This window comes from Hippocampus bargibanti, linkage group LG03 (genome assembly GCF_051943395.1).
Source record: "Hippocampus bargibanti isolate YZ-2025 linkage group LG03, ASM5194339v1, whole genome shotgun sequence".
NCBI lineage: Eukaryota > Metazoa > Chordata > Actinopteri > Syngnathiformes > Syngnathidae > Hippocampus > Hippocampus bargibanti.
The window spans coordinates 30,032,735-30,059,208 of NC_142736.1; the positions used below are offsets into that span (position 1 = coordinate 30,032,735).

The 26,474-nt window shown below is 41.3% G+C and overlaps 1 long non-coding RNA gene across 4 annotated transcripts in view; it reads right to left on the reverse strand.

Annotated features, from left to right (window-relative positions):
- Positions 1–22,709: 22,709 nt before the first annotated feature.
- Positions 22,710–26,474, reverse strand: part of LOC148900928 (uncharacterized) — a 34,454-nt gene continuing 30,689 nt past the window's right edge. For 3 of the 4 annotated variants that reach the window (XR_016114551.1, XR_016114550.1, XR_016114549.1), the window contains 2 exons: positions 25,923–26,033; positions 22,710–25,847 (listed from right to left, as the gene is read on the reverse strand). This is a non-coding gene — a long non-coding RNA (uncharacterized LOC148900928). The remainder of the gene's footprint in view (positions 25,848–25,922; positions 26,034–26,474) is intronic. The other variant, XR_016114552.1, reaches the window with a different exon arrangement.

The following is a 26,474-nucleotide window of genomic DNA, read 5'->3' on the forward strand; positions in this document are numbered from 1 at the left end:
AGGTTAAAATATCCCATCAATCAGGCTCAGGAAATAGTCCTCTTCTCCCCCTAACCTTAGAGCAGGGGCCTATCAAAGCAGAGGTCTGGCACCGCCACCTCTGGACAATATATATATATATATATATATATATATATATATATATATATATATATATACAGTAAAGTCTCGTTATATCGATATCGGATATATCGATAGTCCCGTAATATCGATACTATTTCTATGCACGCACAGAGAAAATTACATGCAAACAGGGTCGGATATATTGATAGTCCCGGTTATATCGATATTTTTTCGGACTCCCTTGAATATCGATATAACGAGACTTTACTGTGTATATATATATGTATATGTAGGGTCTGAGCTACCAGCAAAATTTTAGTTCGCTGACGAAGCCTCTTGGATGAGAAGCGAAACGTCAGACACCTTCAAAGAAGTACAGATGACGGCTGAAGAAACAGTTTTAATCTGGACAACAGAGCATCAAAAATGTCATCTTTATTTGACATACTTTTATATCACAACAACAAAAATCTAAATTCAAATGGATAATCAGCCACATTTATTCCACATGCTAAATATCTGTAGCCATTAAGCTATGTGGAAAAAAAAAACTGACATTATTATTTTATTATCGCCTGTTACACCGGTTATTTGGTGCAGTTGCGATGCAGGCCCTGCACAGAGCATACATCAATGGATACATCAAGAGTGGAGTTTTTAGTCATATACATATAAATGTGTGTTTCCAATATGGTAGCCATTAAGATAAGTGGCAAAAATACTGACATTATTACTTAATTATCACCTGTTACATCTGTTATTTGATGCAGTTGCTATGCAGCCCCTGCGCACAACAACAGAGGACTATACATCAATGGAGACATCAAAAGTGGAGTTTTTAGTCGAATACATACAAATGTGTGTTTTCAATATTGGGGATGAGGGGGATAAGAAGTGCATTGGGTGGGGGCTATTCATTTGTCCTTTGGCCTGATTTTCTACCTCCTTTCTTCATCTGCGCAATCCCCAGTGATTATAGCGCACTTAAATGCCTAATTGGCTTTACTCCTTATTAGCCATACAATTATACAGGCAGCGGGATTGTCAGCCATCTGTAAGAGGAGGGGACGGCCACTCACATCCATTCCATAATTCAATTTAACAGTGCGCATATTCTTATTCTTCCTTTTGTGCGCCCCTTTTACCCGCCTTGCAGGGCTCTTGCTGTGCTTTTACCGATGCTTTTCATCGCCTCATCTTTTGTCCCACTTTTGGAAAACAGAAAAACTTATATTGCACTTGGATCGAACAATTGTTGACCGCCATTTTGTTTGGATATAAAATTGATGTATCCACCATAAAGCAATAACTTCACCAATATTTAGCATTATCTTATAATTTTACATTATACAACTTAGAACATTCAATTAGCTGTCTAATAGTTCGCTACTAATAATAATACATTGTATTTATAAGTGCCGTTCAAAACTCTCAAGGACATAGCTAACAGATAGTTAGCTAGATAATAGCTAGCCCGCTTCTAGATTCATTCAATCACAACGTTCCATTTTAAAGGTTACTATTATCTCCTAATAGACAGCGGTGTCCAGGATATAGGGCCAGGGTTACCAGCACAACTTGAGTTCGCTGACGAAGCTCTTTGGATGAGCAGTGAAACGTCCTATACCTTCAAAGAAGTACAGATGACTGCTGAAGAAACCTTTTCCTCTGTTTTTTTTTTACATTTGTCACATAAATGTCTTTACAGAATATTAATAATAATGCAAAAGCATGACAGTAAAGTCTCGTTATATCGATATCGGTTATATCGATAGTACCGCTTATTACGATACTATTTCCATGAACGCAAGGAGAAAATTACATGCGCGCAGGATCGGATATATCGATAGTCCCGGTTATATCGATATTTTTTCGGACTCCCGAGAATATCGATATAACGAGACTTTACTGTATTTAGTTATCACGCTAAAAACCCGGAACTTGTCCAATGAGCATTATGACGCAAACTATTGGCTAACGTAGGATTTTAGTCACTGAGGGTGCACTCAAAGGCACCCGTTTCAAAGCATAGCAACTTTTTTTTTCCAGAATGCTGAATGACTCAAGTTTCAGCAATAATTTCAGCAATATTTAACATTATCTTCTGTCATACAAAGGTTTAAATGAGTCAATATGATCGTATTAATTAAAAATGATGTGTAACATCGGACACAAGTAAGAATTACTGCTTGGGTTAGCATATGTATATAATTTAGCTTGGAGTCTGCAAAGGTGTGTCTGTTAATGTTTCAGGGGATTCATAACTTGAATGCGAATAACACCAGTGCATGATCCCGCCATCCATTTTCTGATCTGCTTCTCTTTACAAGAGTCACGGGGAGTTGTGTAGCCCACCAAAGCTGTTTTCAAACAGTACGCGGGGTAGAATGGTTGCCAGCACACATAGAGAAATAACCATTCAAGAACCGCAGTTCCGAGGGGCGCTTCATTCTCTGTCGTGTCAGAGATGTTCGTCTGCAGCCCTCTGCCAAGTTATTTATTGAGAGTATATGCAAATTTAAGTGATACATTAGTAAAACATAGTTTTCTTGATTAGAACACCACATCCCTGGAACGTTCTGAGCCCCAACAGCTATAAGCAATTTATAAAACATTGTATTTTACATGAACTGATACATTTGTAACCTAGCTAATGAGCTTTTCCTGTGATAAGGAGTTTCCCAAGTCCTAAATTCTGTCCAAGGCCAGATCTCCTAGATGAAGATGACAGTTTAAATTGACCCCAGGTTGTCTGTGCTTCAATTGTGTATTTGAGTCACACATGTTGACTAAGCATATAACAGCATGAAACTTTTAAATATGATAACTTCTTATTTTCTATCAGTCCGCCATATAAGGGCGACAAGGAAGCCATCCGTCCGCCGGGGGTCTTGTACCTTGTTCCCTCAACCACCCACTCCCCTCCCCCCCTTCACTGTCATAAGTCAGCGCCGATGCTATCTAATGACAAGGCAAGACTTGCCACTTCCTGATGCTATTATCAACCGCCACCTCGTCCGTCAGGCGGCGGCGTGACAGGGAATGTGAGCGTGATGACAGGAAAAGAGCGCCGATGATGATTATGATGATGGGGGAGGCCAAAGAGGAGGAAGGAGCCGTAAGAGGACAGGGGAGTGTTTGCTGTTTTAAGGGGGTGGCCTACCGTTTTACCCACTGTGACCTGTGATCCCAGACAAGAAAAACTGTTGATATCTTTAGTTAGGGTATTGTCTTATTTTCAAACTTTTCTCCAGGCAGAATACAGTGATACCTCGGTTAACGAACCCCTTGGCTTACGAACTTTTCGGTTTACGAACGTTAAATTTCTGAACATTTTACCTTGGCATACGAACTTTACCTTGGCTTACAAACGTTTTTCGTACACGGAGCTGCCTCAATGAGTGATGTGTCGTTCGCGAACGAGCCCATTCTTCTAGCAACAAAATGGCAGCTGACTGTTTTTGTCCTCTATTCCCCGCCCCCAGTCTTTGGTGAAAGCCACGTGATTCGTGAAGAACGCAGCAGTGAGGGAAGGATGTTTAAACATTAAAGAGACAGGCAGACGACAGTGAGAGAGTTTCAACTTTGATAGTTCAAAGGCAGAGTGTAGACTGCAAGGTTAAAATATCACATGAATCAGGCTCCACAGCCATCTGTACATTTGATGCAAAAAGCTATCAACCCAGCTAAACAGAACACAATTGATGAGGAACTAGATAAAATTATCACAGAGAAAGCACCTACAAGGCATCATTCCTCAAGATGGTGAAAGAAGAAGGTTACGTTCCTCATCTAGTGTTTAATGCTGATATAACCAGCCACTCCATTCCATCAAGCCATCAACGACCATCACAAAGGTAAATAAAACGACTTCATTTGACAGTACAGTTTATTTCTTTAATTATAATACCGTAGCACATTTATTATACATGAAATAAGGTATATTTTGTGTAGTTTTAAGGTTTAAAAAATTAGAAAGTAGAAAATTATGTTTTATGGGGACCTGGGAACGGATTATTCTCATTTTAATGGTTTCCTAAGGGAAATTAATTATTGGGATACACACTTTTCGCCTTACACCGTCTGGGGATCAATTAAGTTCGTAAGCCAAGGTATCAATGTGTCCTTGTTTTCTGAACAAATACATATTTTACTCAGAATTTTACACAATGATTTTGCTTATTAATGAGATTATTGCACAGCTCCCTCTTGAGACACGAGGAGGGACAGTTTCATTATATTTTAAATTACAGTAAAGTTTCGTTATATCGATATTCAAGGGAGTCCGAAAAAATATCGATATAACCGGGACTATCGATATATCCGACCCTGTTTGCATGTAATTTTCTCCGTGCGTGCATAGAAATAGTATCGATATAACCGGGACTATCGATATATCCGAGATCGATATAACCAGACTTTACCGTATTGACACCCTATTCCCGGTTTGTTTGTTTGTACTATTTATTGTTTCTTTTGTTTTGCATTTGAATTTGTTTTTCAGCACGTTTTGTTATTATATTTCAAAACAGAGGTATGTCATAACCCCCTTTGAGACAAAGCTGTATTTTGCATCATTAATGTACTTTTCATAATAATAATAATAATACATTTCATTTCATTTCTAAGCGCCTTTCAAAACTCTCAAGGTCACTTTACAGTCACAGGACAAGTTTTTCTGTGAGTGAGCAGCGACAGCCACACGCGCCAGCGTTCACTCAACCCGGAAGTAACTCAAATAGATAGAGCGCTTGCTAGCGAGCGAATATAAAACTCCTACTAATAATAATACATTGTATTTATAAGTGCCGTTCAAAACTCTCAAGGACATAGCTAATAGAAAGCTAGATAGATAGATAGCTTTACATTATACTACTTAGCACATTCAACTAGCAAGCTAATTAAAGCTACTAATAATAATACATTTATTGTATTTATAAGCGCCGTTCAAAACTCTCAAGTACATAGGTAATAGGTAGCTAGGTAGCTATATAGCTACTAGCTCACTAGTTTTACATTATACTACTTAGCACATTCAACTAGCTGACTAATAGATAGCTACTAATAATAGTACATTGTATTTATAAATGCCGTTCAAAACTCTGAAGGACATAGCTAATCGATAGCTAGATAGAAAGATAGCTAATAGCTAGCTAACGTCTGTGTAAGCTCTCAGTCGTACAGGAGTGGTCCATCGATGAGAAGGTTTCTTCAGCCGTCATCTGTACAAAAGTGGCTAGCTAGCTAACTTTTAGATTCATTCAATCACAATGATCCGTTTTAAAGCTTACTATTATGTTCTGATAGAAGTGTCCAGGATATTGGGTCAGGGTTGCCAGCACAACTTTAATTGGCTGACGAAGCTCTTTGGATGAGGAGTGAAACATCCGACACCTTCAAAGAAGTACAGATGATTGCTGATGAAACCTTTTCCTCTGTTTTTTACATTGGTCATAAAATGTCTTTACAAAATATTAATAATATTGCAAATTTTTTAAAAGGATTATTTAGTTATCACGCAAAAAAAACGGAATTTGTCTAATGAGCATTATGACGCTAACTATCGGCTAATGGAGGATTTTAGTCACTGATGCCATATGGTAGGGTGCACTCAAAGGCACCCGTTTCAAAGCATAGCAACTTTTTTTTACCAGAATGCTGAATGACTAGAGTTTTTTTTCTGTTTTTTTCTTCAATGCTGGCGCGGATTAACATGTTTGGAAATTCTAACTCTCCCTGGCTGACATCTGAAGAAAAGCTTTTGACATTTTTTCACATGATCAGGGCCCTGCTTGGAGAGAGCGAGAAGTAGGTTGGGGGATAGGAGGTGGTAAAAGGAAAACAGTGGCTTTTGAAAGGCAGTGAAGCCCAGGGAAATTGTTTGTTGACCAGACAAGCGGCGTCCAATTGCGGCTGTCAAGCTTCTGTGTGGCAAGCGTAATTCCTCTGGGGGAGCAGATTAATACTTCATTTTCATGCGGTTTGCATTCGCAGCCAGAGAGACGATGGGGGCAAGTGAGCGTGAATGCTGCCACTTTTATGAACAGTCGCCTTCATGATGACGCAAACAAATCTCACGGGCTCGCAGATGTCGTTGACACATTTTTGACAGATGTTCACGTGAAATGGCAGAGTGGTGCGTGACTTACAGAGTCTGTTTGAATGAAGCACATTTTGAAATCATATGACAAGGATCATATTTTCAGAACCACCGGTTGAAAGGACTTCAAAATCAGACAAATGCACATTATGTAACCATTGCAAAGTACTGTACAGTGATACCTTGGCTTACGAACTTAATAGTTTCCCAGACAGAGTGTGTAAGGCAAAAAGTGTGTATCTCAAAAATTAATTTCCCATAGGAAACCATTAAAATGAGAATAATCAATTCCCAGGTCCCCATAAAACATACTTTTCTACTTTCTAATTTTCTAAGCCTTAAAACTACACAAAATATACCTTGTGTTATATATAATAAATGTGCTATGGTATTATAATTAAAGAAATAAAGTGTACTATATAATAAAGTCGTTTTGTTTACCTTTGTGATGGTCGTTGATGGAATGCAGTGGCCGGTTTCATTAGCATTAAACACTTGATGAGGAACGCAGCCTTCTTCTTTCGCCATCTTGAGGAATGATCCCATGTAGGTGCTTTCTCTGCGATAATTTTACCTTGTTCCTCATCAATTGTGTTCTGTTTAGCTGGGTTTATAATTTTTGCATCAATTGTACAGGCTTGTGCGGGTTATTTGTGGAGGCTGATTGATGGGAATTTTAACCTTGCAGGCTACACTCTGCCTTTGAACTATCAAAGTTGAAATGAGTCCAAATTTCACAGATCAATCTATCTATCCATTTTCTGACTCCCTCTCCGTCTTCTGCCTGTCTCTTTAATGTTCAAACCACCTCCCCTCTCTGCTGCGTTCTTGACCAATCACGTGGCTTTAACGGAAGACTGGGGGCGGGGACAAAAATGAGCCTGCTGCCATTTTCTCGTGAGGAGAACGGGCTCGTTCGTCACTCATTGTGGCGCTTCGTGTGTATCCCGAAAAATAGTTTGTCTGCCAAGGTACATTTTTTTTATAAATTTAACGTTCGTAAACCGAAAAGTTTGTAAGCCAAGGGGTTCGTAAACCAAGGTACCACTGTACTTTATTTGTCCCATTTGATTTGTCCTACTCAAGCAATCAATCACATTTCCAAAGAAAAGTAGTTGACGGTACCGTGCTGTGAGGAACTTTTAGTCCCTCCTCTGAGTTTTAACCAATCAATCCAAGGCATTGCCATTTATTGGGCCTTATCATTGGGTGTGTTAAAATTATACGGGAGGAGGCATTGTAAACACAAAAGCGTTAAGTCACTAATGGCGCCCAAAGAACGAGTGATGTTATCGATCATTCGGCATCTACGCGGCTGCAACTTTAACAGCTCGCTTTTTACTGGAGGGGATAAATCTCAGCCATGAGCTTTTTATATCGTGCTATTACGTGCAAAGTATCTCACAGGTACGTGGAGGAAAAGGAAGCGGGTTAGGCTGCACTGTAATTTGCTAGCAACCATTTCAAAGTGTATCCCGCCTTTCGCCCAAAGTCAACTGAGAGAAGCTCCAACACACCCGCGACCCTCGTAAGGATAAGCGGTCCAGAAAATGGTTCAACTGAGGCAGGATCGCATTAATCACAAAGTGGGGCGGCGGGTAGTGGTGGTGGGGGGGGGGGCGAGACAGACGCCCCCATTGAGCTTTCCGTCATTCCTCGCCGGGCTCAGACGGACACGGTGAGGATCTATGTAAGCTCCGTGCGACAAGACGCGCAGTCCGTCTGCCCACGTCTTCTCAATATCGCTAAAAGCATTTGACAGGATATATTGAGTATTCTCATCATCTGAGAAATAAATATCGTTTATTCATCATTTCAATCACTTTTAAGCGGCATCCTCATTTAAAGGTTTTCCTGCCATAATTAAAGATCATACTTTATATCGTCATATACTAATGTTTTATCTTCTACTTTTTGACTTTGGTTCAACATCAAGAATCCATGATGTCATTGAAATAAAAATCAAATGTCATGTCAAATGTCCGAGCTTTACTTGGATGCATATTACTCATTCTTTACAAGGAGCCAGACCTCTAGGAACATGTCTTTAATCTTCCCGGTCACAGTTGGGGATATTGTCAGTATCGCTGACATCAATATGCACGTTACACAACAGAGTTCAGTTAAATGTTAGGGCAGGAACTGGCCAAGTTGGCAAGTGGACTACTTTGGAGGAGGTCTGAACTCTGCTACCTGACATTCTTTTTTATTTGTCTGCCAGTGCGAAACTTAGGACCATCTAACGGACATAACCCTCCACAAGGCATACTTCAACCTGAATTGCCATAACGAACTCATTAACTCGAAAACAAAGATTTACTGAGTACGTCCATGTGAATGGACGCACGCCTTTGCAAATGTGACATGTCACAAAATAAGATGTGTTTAAATCTAGATACTTCTAAATGGACAAAGTCAAACTTGCAAATTGTGCGACAAAGACTGCTTGGCAGCCAACATGGCCATTAGAGAGTAAATCTGAGATAGTTGACTCCCCCCGATAGGAAGCTTTCCACTTTGGTGGACAGGCATGCCCCAGGTTCTCCATGTTCAGACCCTAATTACAGAGCAGCTAAAATTACACAACCTGCACGCATGGAGAAATCCGGCCTTTGTCAAACTTACGCCCGCCTCACTCGCTGATGATACCTGCGCGTTTGAGAGGTACAAATAATTCCGTCAAAGGTAAACAATGCCTGCCTCTGCAGCTACATCTGCCTGACTCCACCTCCAGACAATTCAGTGGCACAAAAAGTACAACTTATCTAAGAGAGTTCAAGTGGAGTTCTTGTTTTGTTACTTTGAAGTCATTACACTCAACCTCAACCTATTTGATTTACAAATTACCTGCGGAACCTAACTAAAAATGATTCTGTTTATATATAACTAGTATCTAATTTTTATATTTGCAGCTTGTGTGATGCCCTGCGAATATCCATCTGCTTCTAAATTGCTATGTTTGTGAAGGAGTTGGCGGCTAATGCTAACCGATGGCTGCCTGTTTTGAAAGCAGACAGATGAAGAGTCTCTTTGTGCGATTGACACTGAAGGAAAATATTCATGGTAAACTTCTCCAGGTCATGTAAAGATTGGTCTAGATCAGGGGTGTCAAACTCCGGTCCTCAAGGGCCGCCGTCTCCTTGTTGCATCACACCTGATTCAAATGATCAGATCATCAACAAGCTCTGTGGAAGTCTGACATTGAGCCTGTTCCCTTGAATCAGGTGTGTTGCAACAGGGACGCTTAGGAAACATGAAGGACTGCGGCCCTTGAGGACAGGAGTTTGACACCTATGGTCTAGATCAGTGGTTCTTAATCTTGTTGGAGGCACCGAAGCTCACCAGTGTCATATGCTCATTCACCGAACCCTTCGTACAATGACTGTGCCTACTAACTGCAGTCTAGACTGAGGAGTGGACCTCTGTGGCGGAGGATCCACCGAACCCCTGAGTCCGACTCACCGAACCTCGAGGGTTCGATCGAACCCAGGTTAACAAACCACTGGTCTAGATCATTATTGGAACTGGCGAAAGTTCGGCTCATCGTTACGGATGAACTACATAACAACTTAACTACAGAGAATGAGATGTTATCTAGCGATTGGCTGTTGACCAGACCACGATGTATTCCACATCTCACTCAAAGTCAGTTGATATATTTCTGCGTAATTTTGATCTTAATAACCACAAAGCCAGAGTAAAAGGGCACAGATACTAAATGAGTGGACGTTGCATTTTAAAACCTAACAATGAGACTACATGGATGCATTTAAAACACACTCTCTCACACACACGCACAGAGAGTCAATGAAATACTGTGTAACAAGAGTGACACTGTTGTGCATATCATTCACAAGTTGTTGAGTTTGCATGACAGCCCAGGCGATCACCGGACTTAATGAGTTGACCTCTGGGTTCAAAGTTTAAGCTGCCTTCCAGTTGACTTGTCAGCACAGTGGCCCTTTTGTGTTGGGCGGTACTTCTAAGTGTGTGTTGGTGCATAAGTGTGTTCAGTGCCAAGTATTGTGTCATTGTGACAACAGTCTTATCAGTATTGACACATACATTTATTAAAGCTGTGATTCACATCCAAGGATAGTATACAGTAGCTCTGAGAGACCATCAAAGGTTCCGCGGGAAATTATCCAGTTCCCGTCAATCCAGTTGTGCAAACATTTTATTTTCATTACAAAAATATGTTTTTCATCTATCTCTGCCTGGTCTGTACCGTGACCGTGTGTGATCGTCTGGTCAAGTGGCAAGAACTCACTGTGGACATTGCCCCAAAATATGCAATCAACATAACTGACTGTCTTTAGGACGTCACAATGACATAGTGACCCGGTGTCGTTACCGCACACCTTCGAAAGCAATTACAGAGCTTCTGGTATTTCCCCCAACAAGATCAAAAACTTAAGGTCTGGCTACTTCCCAAATATCCTGAAACGAAACATACGCTCTGATCAGTCGCTTTTCTTCCTGACCTTTCCTGCTCTTGAATGGATTTGCAGCAGCTCAACATTCACACCATATGGATGCTTTATTGTTCAGTAATGATCTCTCTCTCTCTCTCTCTCTCTCTCTCTCTCTCTCTCTCTCTCTCTCTCTCTCTCTCTCTCTCTCTCTCTCTCTTCTCTTTCTCTTTCACTCTTTCTCTCCCTCGCTCTCTCTCTTTCTCTCTTTCTCTCTCACATATACACACACACACCACCCCACCCCTCCTCCAATGTCTAACTCAAAATGATTGGGGGTGGGGGAAACAGTCTTTTTGCTTGACCAGGTGATTAGAGAGACTTAAATGGGGATTGAATAAAATTCTACAGAGGAATGTGTGGGATTTTTATTTGACTGACTTGGTGTGTCCAATTGGGACTGAGCCCATGAATGGATCTATAAAAATCCATCCAATTAAATACTAGTCATAGGAAGCCCCGAATGAATTGTTGCAGACGAGGGACGACTTAAAATGTCAATGAGACATGATTTAGCAGTGCACTGGTGTGCTGAAAAAGTATGGACAGATCCTTTATCTATCCTATGCTATGTTATGTTTGTATTGCTATGTGTTGTTAGTTTATCTCTTGTTTTGCCTTATTTGCTCTGTTAGGCTTGGTCTTTGCACTAACAAACAAATAGGTCATCACACGTTTTTTTAAAAGTAAAGTTATGCTATGCTATTATATGCGTCCTGTGCAATGCTAGGCAATGCTACGCAGCTTTGCCATGAATCAGAATCAGAAAGCCTATAATCATCCCACAATGGGAAAATAATCTTCTATACTTTGCTAGATTACAATATGTTATGCGCTGGATATATGTAGCACAAACAAGTTATTTGGCCTGACAACCAATTGCATGAATACATTGCTATGCTATGCAAGGCATTGCTAGGCTACTACCTTCTGCTTTAGATGTAGAACATTTTGCAGTAAAGGATGATGAGGTCATCTACAGTTTATATTAATCATGTTAGGATGTGCTACAATATGGTCATAATTAGCATCGGTTTAAATTATGTCATCACCACACGCAGATTAGTTTTAATAACGTTATGCTAGGCTATTCTTTGCTCTGAAGTGGATTTCACCACAAATTGTTTTCATCATGTTGAGGTATGCCAAGCTACATTATGCTATGTGTTATGTCATGCTTGGCTCTGGATGTAACTCATGTTAATAATGTTATGTAATGCTATACTTCTCTGTTATGTCTTGTTACGCTTCATCGTATTATGTTACGCTGCGAGTGATGAGGTGCTCCGCAAATTAAAACTAGGCCCACTTCTCTCACTGATTATTTTCTTCGGCATTAACAGTAATTGGATTCATTTTGAAATGAGCGCCACGCTACGTATTGATTTTGGCTGCTGCATATTAGCGCTTGAATAATCAATGGGATGGATCGCGCACTTATTAAACTGGAATAAGCTGGGATGGGCCTTCTTTTCCATTTGTCAGACAATGACTGTTAATCTCATACCCGCTGGCCCTAATGCCTTTTAACCTCATCGGGGTGTATTACCATCGACAGGAAGGGTTCAAATTACATCCCTCTCATTGATTGGTGTATGAAAATAAATATGTTTTGATGCCGTTCATGTCTTCTCAAGCAAGGCTAAAGAAGTCATTCAGCGTGCTAAGAATCTTGGTTTCTGAAAGCGGCAGTTGAAAAAAAATCTGGGTTCTGGGGTCTTTTCTTGTCAGACTAAGCCAAATTATGGCCATCCTCCACTTTCTTTATCGGCCTCTTGGAATTAATTGTAAGGACTGATTTGCAAATGAATGCACATATGTAACAGCGTACTTGTCTGGACAGATGAATCCAAAGAGCATCCTAATTTATTAGCGTCGCACAACATTTTTTTTAGGCGAGGCAACTGCCACATTGGGCCTGAGATGAAATCAAAAGCTCTTGTTGTTGAAACAAAAGCGACTGAGGTCTCGCGCTTTGGCACAGTAAGGTCATCCGTCCGAGTACAAATCAGCCTTCCGTTTTCATTTCTCACATGCCTCTTTTCATGAACGGCGCAGCATATCTTTAGCCAAGCCCCCCTTCAATCGCTGAATGGGCCTTCCCGATGACGAAGGTGACCCGACACTGAGAAAAAGAAGGGGCCTGCCATGAACTGAGTGTCAGCCATTAAATATGATTTCGCCCCTGAATGGCGAGCCGACACATTCAAGCGCTAGAACTCATTAGGGCCGCTTAATCTCTCTTTTCTTAAGCATGACAATGATTTCAGCTGGGAAATGCAATGGGGCCATTGATTTGAGTTGCATTGAAAGCAATAAATCAAGTCCAACTTCACATCCTGGACCCCATTTGCCTAATTCAGCGCCTCTTGGCCTCGCGGTCAATTAGTTTAGAGCAAATATATTCAATACGGGACGGAGTTGTGATAAATCCTACCCGCTTTGGAAAATGTCCAAGGTAACCTCCTGCCCCTTAAAAAAACAGCAATGAAGGAGTCACACAAACAACCGTTAAACTCGGAATTTGGTCAACCCCCAAGAAATTATTTGCCATACTGCAAACTTAATCTAAAATTGAACAATTTAGCGCTGAACTAACAAGCAACGAAGCATTAGCCCCTTTCACGCAACCTATATACAGTACACCGAGTTTACTCTGTGTTACTGTAACGTGGCAAAGTTACTGACAGAATATCTAGCCTGAACGAACCCTTGGCCTACGAACTTTGCGGTTTACGAACGTTAAATTTATGAAAATTTTACCTTGGCATACTAACTATTTTTCGGGATACACACAATCAGTGATGTGTAGGTCGCGAAAAAGCCCGTTTTACAAACAAGAAAATGGCAGCGGATTCATTTTACTCCTCTATTCCCCGCCCCCAATCTTCGGTTAAAGCCATGGGATTGGTCAAGAATGCAGCAGTGAGGGGAGGTGGTTCAAACATTTAAGAGACAGGCAGACAACAGAGACACAGTGAGAAAACAGATAGAAAACAGTGAAATTTGGACTTGTTTCAACTTTGATAGTTCAAGGGCAGAGTGTAGACTGCAAGGTTAAAATTCCCCTCAATCAGGCTCCACAAATAACCCACACAAGGCATCTGTACACTTGATGCAAAGAGCTATCAACCCAGCTAAACAGGACACAATTGATGAGGAACAAGATAAAATTATCGCTGAGAAAACACCTACATGGAATCATTCCTCAAGATGGCATAAGAAGAAGGCTACGTTCCTCATCAAGTGTTTAATGCTGATGAAACCGGCCACTCCATTCCATCAAGCCATCAACGACCATCACAAAGGTAAATAAAACAACTTTATTATATAGTACAGTTTATTTCTTTAATTATAATACCACATCACATTTATTATACATAAAATAAGGTATATTTTGTGTAGGTTTAAGAAAATTAGAAAGTAGAAAATTGTGTTTTATGGGGAGGTGGGAACGGATTGTTCTCATTGTAATGGTTTCCTATGGGAAATCAATTTTTGGAATACACAATTTTCGCCTTAAACACTCTGTCTGAGAGCTGGAGCCAGAGGTGGTGAGAGTGCCCTTTACACAGCCCCCTTTTCATTTCCCTTTTCTGTTTAGCGGGAGTAAAATTGACTGTCACTGCATATGGAGGTCGAAGTCAAAATGTCCATCTGAGCCTGCTTTTTTTTTGGGGGGGGGGGGTCTTGTTTTCATGTTGCAATCCTGACACGGCATTAAGGTTCAAAGACAAGCTGCAAACTTCCTGACTTAAAAGCCAGGTGGGATTGTGAGGGCGTGAAAGGGACGATGGGAGCAGTGTGTGAAGTTTTAAACACCCTTCAGTCACTTCTCCCACCCTGTTGGTTGAAAGCAAGCAAAGTATTTCAATCGTCACATAAGACGCAGAAGATGAGGCTGCCTTATTATGAAAGCAGCACAGCTTGGGCACCTTTGTCGGGGGTCAAAGTATTGAAACTGCTGGAGGCTATATGGCAATATGATCTGCTTATAGTTGACTTGACATTAACTCATTCACTGCCAGCCATGTGCAATGTGCAAAAAAAATGTGTCCACTCCAAAAAGAGTTAATTCCTAACTTATATGGGTCTGGAGTTATATGAGCGTGAAATGAGGGCGGCTGTCCAAAATACAATGCAATACATACATATTGGTTTACATAGCGCTTGAGCAACAGCTAAAGATGGAACAAAGTGCTAACATGGAATAAAGGGAAATTCTGCCCCTTGTGGAAAAAAAAAAAAAAAACATTGTCAGAGGCTATGGCCAATGCTTTATCGGCATCCAAGCATGAAAAAAAAAACCCTGAACAAATGTCATGTTTTCAATTCCCCAATAAATTCGTGAAAGGCAGTGAATGAGTTCATGATTATTTGCTGTGGTTTGGAGGGATGCAAATTGCACAGTACCAGCACATTAGAATAATACAAACAAATCACGTTTACCCAAATACCTCCATTGCACTTTAAAAATAATGGAAGTGTAACATATTTGGCATCAGCGGGGTCTCTTTTATACTTATAGATATTAATAACATTGATGATAGCGTCACGTTGTTTATAAAAACAAAAAAATCCGACTTGAAACTCAATGCGCAGCACAAATCTATTTCGTCGCCCTGCTATAATCAACATGTCGAGGAAACAGAGGCTTCCTTCAACTCATTCCCAACACTCAGCCATTTGTTGATACACAGCTAGGCCCCCTGCAACATGAGGCCCAAGGATTAGACGCTCCATATTTTCTGCTTGCCTTTAACATTGGCGGAAATGGTGGCAAAATGGAAAAAGGGGCCGAAAGAGAAAAGCCTTGGCACGAGTAAAGTGTCTGATTATCAGCCCACGACAGAAACAGTTACACACGGCGATTTCGGCCTGACACTCGCACAATGCACCCGTGAACCTTTGACACACTATGGCCTCATTTGCATGTATCTGATGAGAGGATCTGCCTTTACAGCATATAAATCGAGACATATGCTAGAGATTGGTTTGAATTATCTTGGACTATATTGTCTTGACTGACTACTGGTGTAGAATGATGGATCTTCTTCTTTTCCTTTCGGCTTTTCCCTTCAAGGGGTCGCCACAGCAAATCAGAATGATGGATAAAGTCATATTTCCTCCTGGAGGAATTTCACCCAGCTAGACAACCTACCTACTGTTAACATCCCTCCCCAAATACAGTGATACCCCAGTTTACGAACGCTTTAACTCACGAACCTTTCGCCTTACGAACATTAAATTCGTGAGAATCTAATTTTGGCATACACACTAGTTTTCGCCAGACGAACCAAACCACACGGCGCCACGGTGGCTGGCGGACATGTTTTCGGCGGATGAACACCAAACGACATGGTCGAACAGCGCCACGTTGGCTGCCGGACTAGTTTTCCACACTCCCTTTGAGTGCAGATGTGGTTTGCTATCGAGTGCAGTACTTTTGCTAGTATGTAACCAAAAAAAGACCCCATCACAAGCTAGTGTTAAGGCGAAGAGGAGACCAAAGAAAATTACGGTCGAGCAGAAGAAGGAGATCATCGAAAAACACGAACGAGGTGTGCATTTGTGTGATTTAGCGTCCCACTACTAGTATGCTAAGTCGAGCATTGCTACGTGTGGCGAAGGGGGTTTCTGTGTTGTCGAAGCAATGGTCTCAGGCAATAGAAGTGGTTGAAAACTTCTGTTGATTTGGATTAATAAAAAGCAGCAAGCAGGGGATAGTGAGTGAGGGTATTATCGCCAAGAAAGAACGGCAACCTCACTCGGATATCATCAAGAGGCAACTACGTCAACGACCATCACAAAGGTAAATAAAATGACTTTATTATATAGTACAGTTTATTTGTTAAATTACAATCAAATAGCATATTTATTATACAGAAAACAAGGTATATTTTGTGTCGTTTTAAGGCTTATTTATATTTTTTAGAAAATTATGTTTTATGGGTACCTGGGAACGGATTATTTTATTTTTAATGTTATCTTAAGGGAAATAAATGTTTGGCAGACGGACTTTTCACCTTACACACACTGTCTGGGAACCAGTTAAGTTCGTAAGCTGAGGTATCACTGTAGAGAAGTACAAGAGGCCTGTAAAGTTTCAACAAAAGCCATATTTCCTGCAAAATTTCAGCCGGACCTTGCGCCCTTGACTTTGACCTCCGTTTCAAAACCTCGGCCTGTAAAGGAACAAAAAAAAGGCAGTAAATTCATAGAGCTATGAAATTAATGTACCGTGGAGCCCCAACTCACTTCTGGTTTAATCATAACCAGGAACAGACGTGTGTGGATTGGAATTTCATTTAATATTGCTTGTCTAATTACTGTATGTATGCCTTGCCTATTAGAGCCTTCCAAAATTTAGAGAAACAACAAATGTTTTTTGAAAAATGGTGAATATCCTAGTCACAAATGTAAATAAACCTCACAAGAAGAGGTGGGCGTACACCCCTCGCCACCATCTCCGCAGGGTAAATGATCCGTTCAGTGAACCTTAGCGCCCACCAATGAGGCATAATGTCGGTGTAACATCAGTCGAGTGTGCCGCTCTATGCGACCTTCTATGCTGCGTTTAATTACTTACGTCGTGAGCGGTTGGTTAGCGTTCTCACCCGGAGCAGGAAATGGCAGGAGTGCAGGCAACACTCACTTCAAACGCCAAGATGTAAAGGACTGGTCCATAAAAAGTCAACTGAACTCCAACTAAAAGGGTCCGAATAGGCAGTGGATGGGGATGCATGCATTCTCGAACACGTTAAGAAAGGCCTCACTCACATCATAGATATTTTATGCCATAAACATCAAAGAAACATTGCTGCGTTTCACAGACTTTTGGGAATCGAAACGAATTTTCGCTACATTTTACTCACGTGTTGGGAACATAGCATTACCCTCTTCGCTACGGTTCACTCACTTGTCGTAAACTTAGCTGTGTTTTACGCATTTGTTGAAAGCGTAACATTGACTGTGTTTTATTCATGTGTCTGCAGTACAGTGATACCTAGGTTTAAGAACTTAATTGGTTCCCAGACAGTGTGTAAGGCAAAAAGTGTGTATCCCAAAAATTAATTTCCCATAGGAAGAGAATGATCCTATCCCATAAAACATAATTTTCTACTTTCTAATTTTCGAAGCCTTAAAACTACACAAAATATACCTTATTTGCTTGTATAATAAATGTGGTATGATATTATAATTAAATAAATAAACAGGCCTGTATAATAAGGTCGTTTTATTTACCATTGTGATGGTCGTTGATGGATTAATGGAATGGAGTGGCCGGTTTCATCAGCATTAAACACTTGAGGAACGTAGCCTTCTTCTTTCACCATCTTGAGGAATTATCCATTGTAGGTGCTTTCTCTACGATAATTGTATCTAGTTCCTCATCAATTGTATTCTTTTTAGCTAGGTTGATAGCTTTTTGCATCAAGTGTACAGATGGCTTGTGTGGGTTATTTGTGGAGCCTGATTGATGGGAATTTTAACCTTGCAGTCTCCACTCTGCCTTTGAACTATCAAAGTTGAAACGAGTCCAAATGTCACGGTGTCCCAAAACTACTTCAAAATGACCTCGGAGAGGCCGAGTTTCAGAAGGTCCCGCCCCCTTGTTCGGCAGGACGTTTTGCCTTGCTCTAGAATCAAAACAATGGCTTCAGATTCAGAGAATATGCTTTCTTGTTACTCATCCAGTTATGAATATGATTCAAACAGTTCTGAAGAGGAAACCATAAATGTATGCAATCGATTAAAGAAGTCCTCCCGTATCAATTCGAGCCGTCAGGACTCCAATTTAGCGTCCCAGAAAATGCACAAGATGGCGCCCAAGCTCCGGTAGAAATGGGCTGATTTGTCTGCTAGGAATTTGTGTCAACTAGTATCAAATAGTAGACTTAGATTCACCATCGCGTTATTTATGTTTCCCTTTTAATTTTGCCATCAACACAGATCAACATGAAGTTTTCAGACCAAACAAAGTACCCAAAATGCATTGTGTGTCGCTTTCTCGGTCAGGGCCGTTCCAGACCTGACGTCACATCAAGCATTGTCACACAAAACTTGAAAACAAGACTTCCTGAATATTCAGCGCGAGTCTTAAAATGTAAAATATGGATATATGCCGTGGAATCTTTGTAAAATAGGCTCAGTAGAAGTCATTTGAAGTGATTTTACAAATTATGGACACAACTTGTCCGGAGGCGTCGGTTGTCCTGTAAACGGTTACACTCGTTGCTCATACCACAGCCTGACACAAAGCCTCCACATCCCATCAGTGGATGTTTCTGGGTTACCCTGTTCCCATCTTACAAGCCTCCATTCTGAGCCATCTGCCAACTTTTTGGTGTGTGTGTGTTGTATTTTTTTCACCCCCTCCTCATGTTATTTGTTTGATTTTGATCCACAGCAAGGTTGAAGCCCTGTGGGAGTTATGATGTTTTCCCTCCTGTGATACTGTATGTCCCGGACAAATTGTGCCGCAAACTAAATATTAATCTATGCGCAGACTTTGTTCCCAGCCAGCTGCTCTCTTGCTATGTGAGTTTTTCTCCCTCTTTTTCTGGATCGGGCCCAGCTTTTCCCTGCCCCATTATCTCCCTGTGTCTTTTGTATGCAGTGATTTATTTCAACAGTGCTCTTTTGGCTTAGCGCCGCCTCTTTGTCAGCTCCTGTGTGAACGCAGAAGCCTTTGACCACCTTTGACAGTGTGAATATTTTAGCTCCTTTTAATATGCAGCTGAACTTTTATGTAAATATGAGGAGTGGAAAGAGAAAAGGGTAGGGTTGGGATGGAGGGGGGGGGGAGTCTGATGAGAGAATTCTTTGTCTTGAAACAATATTGCAATTTCTTAATTACACATAGAGTAATATCAACCGAAATGTCGTGTTTTTTTGCTTCAAATTCCTGCTGTGGCACATGCAACTGTTGATGGTACACACTCTTCTTTTGACGATGAAAATAACAGGCAGCTTCCCATTGCCGTGGCAGGTGTGATGCCAAATGTTCCGGATGGTCAAATAAGGTTTTGTGGTGTCTGATCATGGAAAGTTCACAAAGCGGCCCAGGAAATAGCATCCATAATAAGACTGAGAAGCAACCTTGAGTCTGGGGGTGTTTTTGTTTTGGATTTTTTTTGCATTCATCATGATGAAGGCCGCAAGAGGTCAATGAGTAATTTTAAAGCATCAATATCAATCTGAAAGAAGTCATTAGTAGCTTAACATACACTCCGCTTTTGGTTTGCAAAAGGGAGATGACTACTATGAGTGGTCCGTATTTGTGTTAGACCACCCAGAACACATCGGTTTAAAGGACAACTGACGGCTCCGGACAAGTTGTGTCCGTAATTTGTAAAATCACTTCAAATGACTTCTACTGAGCGTATTTTACAAAGATTCCACATCATAATGCTATATTTTACGTTTTAAGACTCGCGCTGAAGACAATGGCAGCCGGCTTGTTTTGATCCTCTATTCCCCGCCCCCAGTCGTCGGTTAAAGCCACCTGATTATTCAAGAACGCAGCAGTGGAGGGGGGGGGGGGTTACAGACAGAGAGAGAGTGAAGCCATTCTCCAAAAAAACAAACTGGCTGCCGACATTTTTTTGTCCTCTATTCCCCGCCCCCAGTCTTTGGTTAAAGCTATGTGATTGGTCTAGAACGCAGCAGTGAGGGGAGGTGGTTTAAACATTAAAGAGACAGGCAGACGACAGAGAGAGAGTGACAAAATGGATAGCAAACAGTGAAATTTGGACTTGTTTTAACTTTGATAGTTCAAAGGCAGTGTAGACTGCAAGGTTAAAATTCCCATCAATCAGGCTCCACAAATAACCCCCACTAGCCATCAGTTCAATTTGAAATGAAAAGACAAGCAAGAGAACCAGCTATTAGTGATGTTTCGAGTGTGTCTGCTTGCATCTGTTGCTGTTGCAATATCACAACTTCCAAGATGTACAAGCCAGAGCTCCTTGAGACACTTTATGCAAAAAGCTATCCATTCCATCAAGCCATCAACGACCATCATAAAGGTAAATAAAACAACTTTATTATACAGTAGTTTATTTATTTAATTATAATACCATAGCACATTTATTATACATAAAATAAGGTATAGTTGGTGTAGTTGCTTAGAAAATTACAAAGTAGAAAATTATGTTTTATGGGGAGGTGGGAACGGATTATTCACATTTTAATAGTTTCCTATGGGAAATACATTTTTGGGATACACACTTTTCGCCTTACACACTCTGTCTGGGAACCAATTAAGTTCGTAAGCCAAGGTATCACTGTATATCGTTTTCACGCTGGTTCTGTGATGACAGCTCATATTACAAAGCATGGAAGAAAAAACAGCCAAGTACGTATTGGGATTTCCGGTCTGCGTACATCAATGGAAGAACACAAATTTGTGGAAAGTGTTCAGCTTGCGCAACTCTGGAAAAAAAATAAAAACGCTGTCCATTTTTCAGTGACCCCAAACCAGTTATGAAATCCACTCCACAATCAAAATAAGTGCAAAGTTCCTCATCTGACAGAAGATCAATTTTGCAAACATTGACCTTTTTGTTTTTGTTTTTGCCTTTTCATCGCAACCTGTTTTTTATTGACCAAGTTTGCGAGATGATATTGAATATGTGAGCAATTTCCCTGAATTATATATTTGCACAAAGTGTGCTTTTTCCACCGAGCTTTGACCCCTCTCGTATATAAACACGCATCATTGCATCAAAGTTCACCCGAGCATCAGTCTCTTTGATTTCTCGGAAGCACCCCTTGTGTTCATACCACCCGGCACCGATCATCTGTGTGTGTTATTATTCCCACAATGTTTGCTCAGCCTTGCCAACATATGTTTCTCAACAGAGATGACCCCGCTTGTAATCCGGACGACACTTTAAGATGTGGATTTATTAATCCAGCTGGTGTTTTTTTTTTTTCGATGAGCCCGTCCCCCCCACCTTCCCGCTACCAATCAAAACCATGTCCTCCCTCATTGTTCTGCTTTCCATATCTGCTTCTCTTAACCTTGACTCGCATCAAACCACAACAGAGGCCGCACTGAAGAAAAAAAAGGTCAACAACACACTGTTAATCATCCGAAGAGCAACAGGTGAAGAGCTGTTTCTCATATTATTCAACAAGCACGCCCGAAAAAAAACGTCTACACCCAATTTGTCAACAAATTACAACTTACACCAATCGGGACTTAAACCTGTATATAGTGAATTGCAGAGGGTTGAGTCTTGACGTAACCTGGTCTTGAAACTGAGTGACAAAAGAGGAAAAAATAGTAAGACAGCAACAAAAGCACCTGTTGGAACTTGTTTGGGTAGACTCGGTCTAGACAAGGAGAACATTGAGCACAACAAAAAGTCACTTGAAAAGAGAAACACAAATGTTATTTATTGTTTCATTTACTGGAATCATCAGCGGCTATGGCAGTAAATCATAAAAGAAACTCTAGGATGGAGAATATAATGTGCAAAATAGGTTAAAAAATAGTCAGGATTACAAAAATATAATTAATACAGACGCGCCCCAGTTTATGAACATTCAAGTTACAAAAAACAGTACATACAAACTCCCCGGTTTACGAACATTCGAGTTACAAAAAACGGTACAGACGAACATTTTTGCAGGTACTGTATCTCGAAAAATGTTTGAACATAGATGCTGTAAGTTAGATTTTGTATTGCGCGTCTTTTTCTGGCCAAGCGCGCTTGCGATTGGCTGCCTCGCGTATGTGGGCGGTCCGGAAATCGCTCTTCCCAGTTGACGGTCCAGGAGGACGTGATGCATAACAAAACGTAATGGCTTCTGGCATGTCATTCAGTAATGACATGCCAGCAGTTTCAGTAATGGCCTACTCAAGACCCAAAGATATGTGTCGACGTACCACACTAAGGACAACCGATGCCTCCAGACAAGTAGTGTCCATAATTTGTAAAATCACTTGAAATGACTTCTACTGAGCGTATTTTACAAAGATTCCACGGCATATAGCCATATTTTACGTTTTAAGACTCACGCTGAATATTTGGAAGTCTTGTTTTCGAGTTGATGATGATCGCCCCTGACCGAGAAAGCGACACACAATGCATTTTGGGTACTTTGTTTGGTCTGAGAACTTCGTGTTGATGGCGAAATTAGAAGGAAAACACATAAATAACGCGATGGTGAAGTGTGTTGCACCAAGACTACTATTTGATACTAGTTGACACAAATTCCCAGCAGACAAATCAACCCATTTCCAACGGAGCTTGGGCGCCATCTTGTGCATTTTCTGGGTGCTACATTAGAGTTTTGAATCGATTGCAAACATTTATGGTTTCCTCTTCAGAACTATTTGAATCATATTCATAACTGGATTAGTAACAAGAAAGCATCTTCTCCGAATCTGAAGCCATTGTTTTGATTCTAGAGCAAGGCGAAGACGTCCTAGCGTGACATCACGTACAAGGGGGCGGGACCCTCTGAAACTCGCCATTTCCAGGGTCATTTTGAAGTAGTTTTGGGACACTTTAGCTCATTTTTATTGATGTTTTGCATTTGACTCAAAATATCGGCCTGTGTGCTTTGGGTATTTTAGATGATATAAAACGTTTTTTGGATGTCAGTTCGGAAACAAAAAAATGGTGTCGGTTGTCCTTTAAACATACATTCTATACAAAATATAGCATTGAAGCAATTTACAATCAAATTCATCTTACGAACGCCCACTCGGAATGTATCTCATTCGTAAGGTGGAGAGCGTCTGTAATCAAGATTGCAAAAAAAAATAATAATAGTAATTTAATACACATAACATGGCATGCCCCCTGCACGTAAAAAAAGTCTCATAATTTGCCCCACTTTGCTAAGTATGTCACCATGGAAGCGCTACTGGGCCGCCGGCTCAAACAATAACTCAGACAGCTACGCTGCAGATTATGAAGAGATAGACGTCCGCCACCAGACGAGTCGGGCAGAGCGAGGGGTGGTGCTGCTTTTCCAATGAGGCGGAGAGGCCTCCACTCATGCCCCCACTGATCACAACAGGGGATTAATTATGTCAGCATAATAAGTACAAATGGTGATCTGAAGGTAGAATTAGCCCCCCGAGCAGAGGCTACTACGACGCAGAGGAAGAGTGGGTGGGAATAGAAGGTTTGTGGGGAGATAGGGAGTGGGTATGGGGGCGGGGGGGTCGATTGTCCCAATTTGTACCCAGTCTGTCTGTCTGTCTGTCTGTGCCGGGAGCACGGGTTGAGCTGGCAGGGTCCCTGCTGAACCCCGGCCGCTCGCCTCTGTTATGATTTGCATGGACGTCAGTCTCCCGAGCGGAGGGGACATGAGCTCAAGCTGAGCGAGGCAGTCGCTGCCAAGATAACCGGTGGCCTGCTTGATTACTACTGTGTCATTTTGCTCAGCTGCGGACAGCGAAGGCCTTCATTCATCAGCATTGGATTGTTATAGACAGTGTTTTACATGCCTCGTTGTGTGCTGTTGTTTTGGTTAGCAACATACAGCCAACTCAGATTTGTGTTTGCCATTTTAGCAGTTCTTAAGTTTGATGTTCAAAACTCGGCTGCAAACATCTTTTTCCCCCGAGTTTGCATGTCCCTATTGCAGTGGGGTCAAACATATGGCCCGCGGGCCGGAACCGGCCCCAAGGAGGTTTGATCTGGCCCGCAGGTTAATTTAGATGTGGAAAAAAATGCACAAACAACATGGAATTCTTATTTTAATGTGGTGCAATTCAAGGATTGTCCACCGAGTGGTGCTTTTTCGATGTTTTTTTTTTTGAACCGCGGTTTCAACACGCTCATTAGTCAAAATGTCAGACTCGTCACAGCGGAAAATATGACTGCCGTTTTCCAGCACCGTGGGAATACAGCTTTGACGCTCATGCTATTTCGCTAACAATTAGATATCTGGCTTTTATTGCACTACACCTATTTTTTAGTTCGCTGACGAAGCGAACTAAAATATGGATAAGAAGCGAAACGTCCGGCTGACACAAAATCTTTGAACCTTTTTGTTCACACCGTGTACTGTGGAGAGCGCCTGGTTTGATAAGCATTTTGAAGTTTCTCAGGACGTGGAAGAAATACAGTGATACCCTAGCTTACGAACTTAATTGGGTCCCAGACCAAAAAAATAGTTCCCATAGGAAACCATTAAAACGAGAATAATCCGTTCCCAGGTGCCCATAAAACATTTTCTACTTTGTAATTTTCTAAGCCTTAAAACTACACTTGTGGAGTCTGATTGATGGGAATTTTAACCTTGCAGTCTACTCTCTCCCTTTGAACTATCAAAGTTGAAATCCATTTTGTGACTCTCTCCCTGTTGTCTGCCTGTCTCTTTAATGTTTAAACCACCTCCCCTCACTGCTGTGTTCTTCACCAATCACGTGGCTGGAGGCGGGGAATAGAGGAGGAAAAAGTCGGCAGCCATTTTCTTTTTGGAGAATGGCTTCACTCTCTATCTGTAAACCCTACCCCCACCCTCACTGCTGCGTTTTTGACCAATCACATGGCTTTAACCGAAGACTGGGGGTGTGGAATAGAGGACAAAAACAGTCGGCTGCCATTTTGTTGTTAGAAGAACGGGCTCGTTCGCGAACGACACAACCACTCATTGAGGCAGCTCCGTGTATATCCCGAAAAAAGTTCCTATGCCAAGGTAAATTTTTCATAAATTTAACCTTCGAAAACCAAAAAGTTTGTAAGCCAAGGAGTTTGTAAACAGAGGTATCACTGTATCACCATCGCCTGCGCCGATGAATGCAAAATTGTTCATCAAAATGTCTCAAGCTCTTAAAAATCAAAGAGGAAATCTGTTATTTTCATTTGAAACAGCTTTTTTTAGCGGACCAAGTCCCAGACAACTTCTTTTCTCATGCCAAAAGAGGATGGAGCAATTTGTCAAAATTTGATGATCATTTCAAGAATTTGCTGGTGGGGGAGGAGCGAAGACTCATCCCAACCAGCTTTCAGCCTTAGCTATAATTATTGTTTATTTGACATCCGACCGCAACTTTATCATCGTGTTTCGTCGTTACTACTTTGCACCACGTCCAAGGTCAGAAATTTGTGTTTCTAGGTTGTCTGGTACATGGCTTGAATCCTTCCAACTCTCGCTCTTTCTTTGCTGTCGAGTTGTACTTGAGAAGTCCAAGGTTTGGGTGCGTGTTTCTGCTTCCCATCCAGGTCGCGATGCCCTTCCTGCAAGCAAAGCAACATGACCCGCAGTTTTAGCAACAAGTCATCGCAGCAGCGTAGTACCGTGTTCTTCCTCACAGTCCTCTGTTGTCATAGCTGGTGTCTGGCCCCGCTTGGCTTGCTGCCCTCGGCGTTTCCCTTGACCACCTGACTCCCCGTGTGTGCATGTGTCAATGGCACACATTCTCCCTACGAAAAAAAAACCAAAACAATGCTGAACGATGCAGGCGGTTTACATTTGTGGTCTTTAATTCCAGTTGGAAACAGCAACATGACTTTTTCATTATGAATGCCAAAAATGCACACATTTTTTATAATAATAATAAAAAATGTCACTAAATAATAATAATAATAATAATAATAATTGATAGTTCTGTAAATAAATAGAGATGGAGAGAGACATAGAGTGACAGAGTGAGAGAATCTGAGAGTGTGAGTGTGAGAGTTAGAGAGTGTGTGAGAGTGCGTGTGTGTGTGTGAGAAAGAGAGAGAGAGTGTGATAGAGAGAGAGAGTGAGAGCAAGAGAGATCAAGTGAGAGAGAGAGAGAGAGAGAGAGAGAGGGTGTGAGATAGAGAGGATGTAAGAGAGAGTGTGAGAGGGAGCGAGAGTGAGAGTGCGAGAGTGTGAGA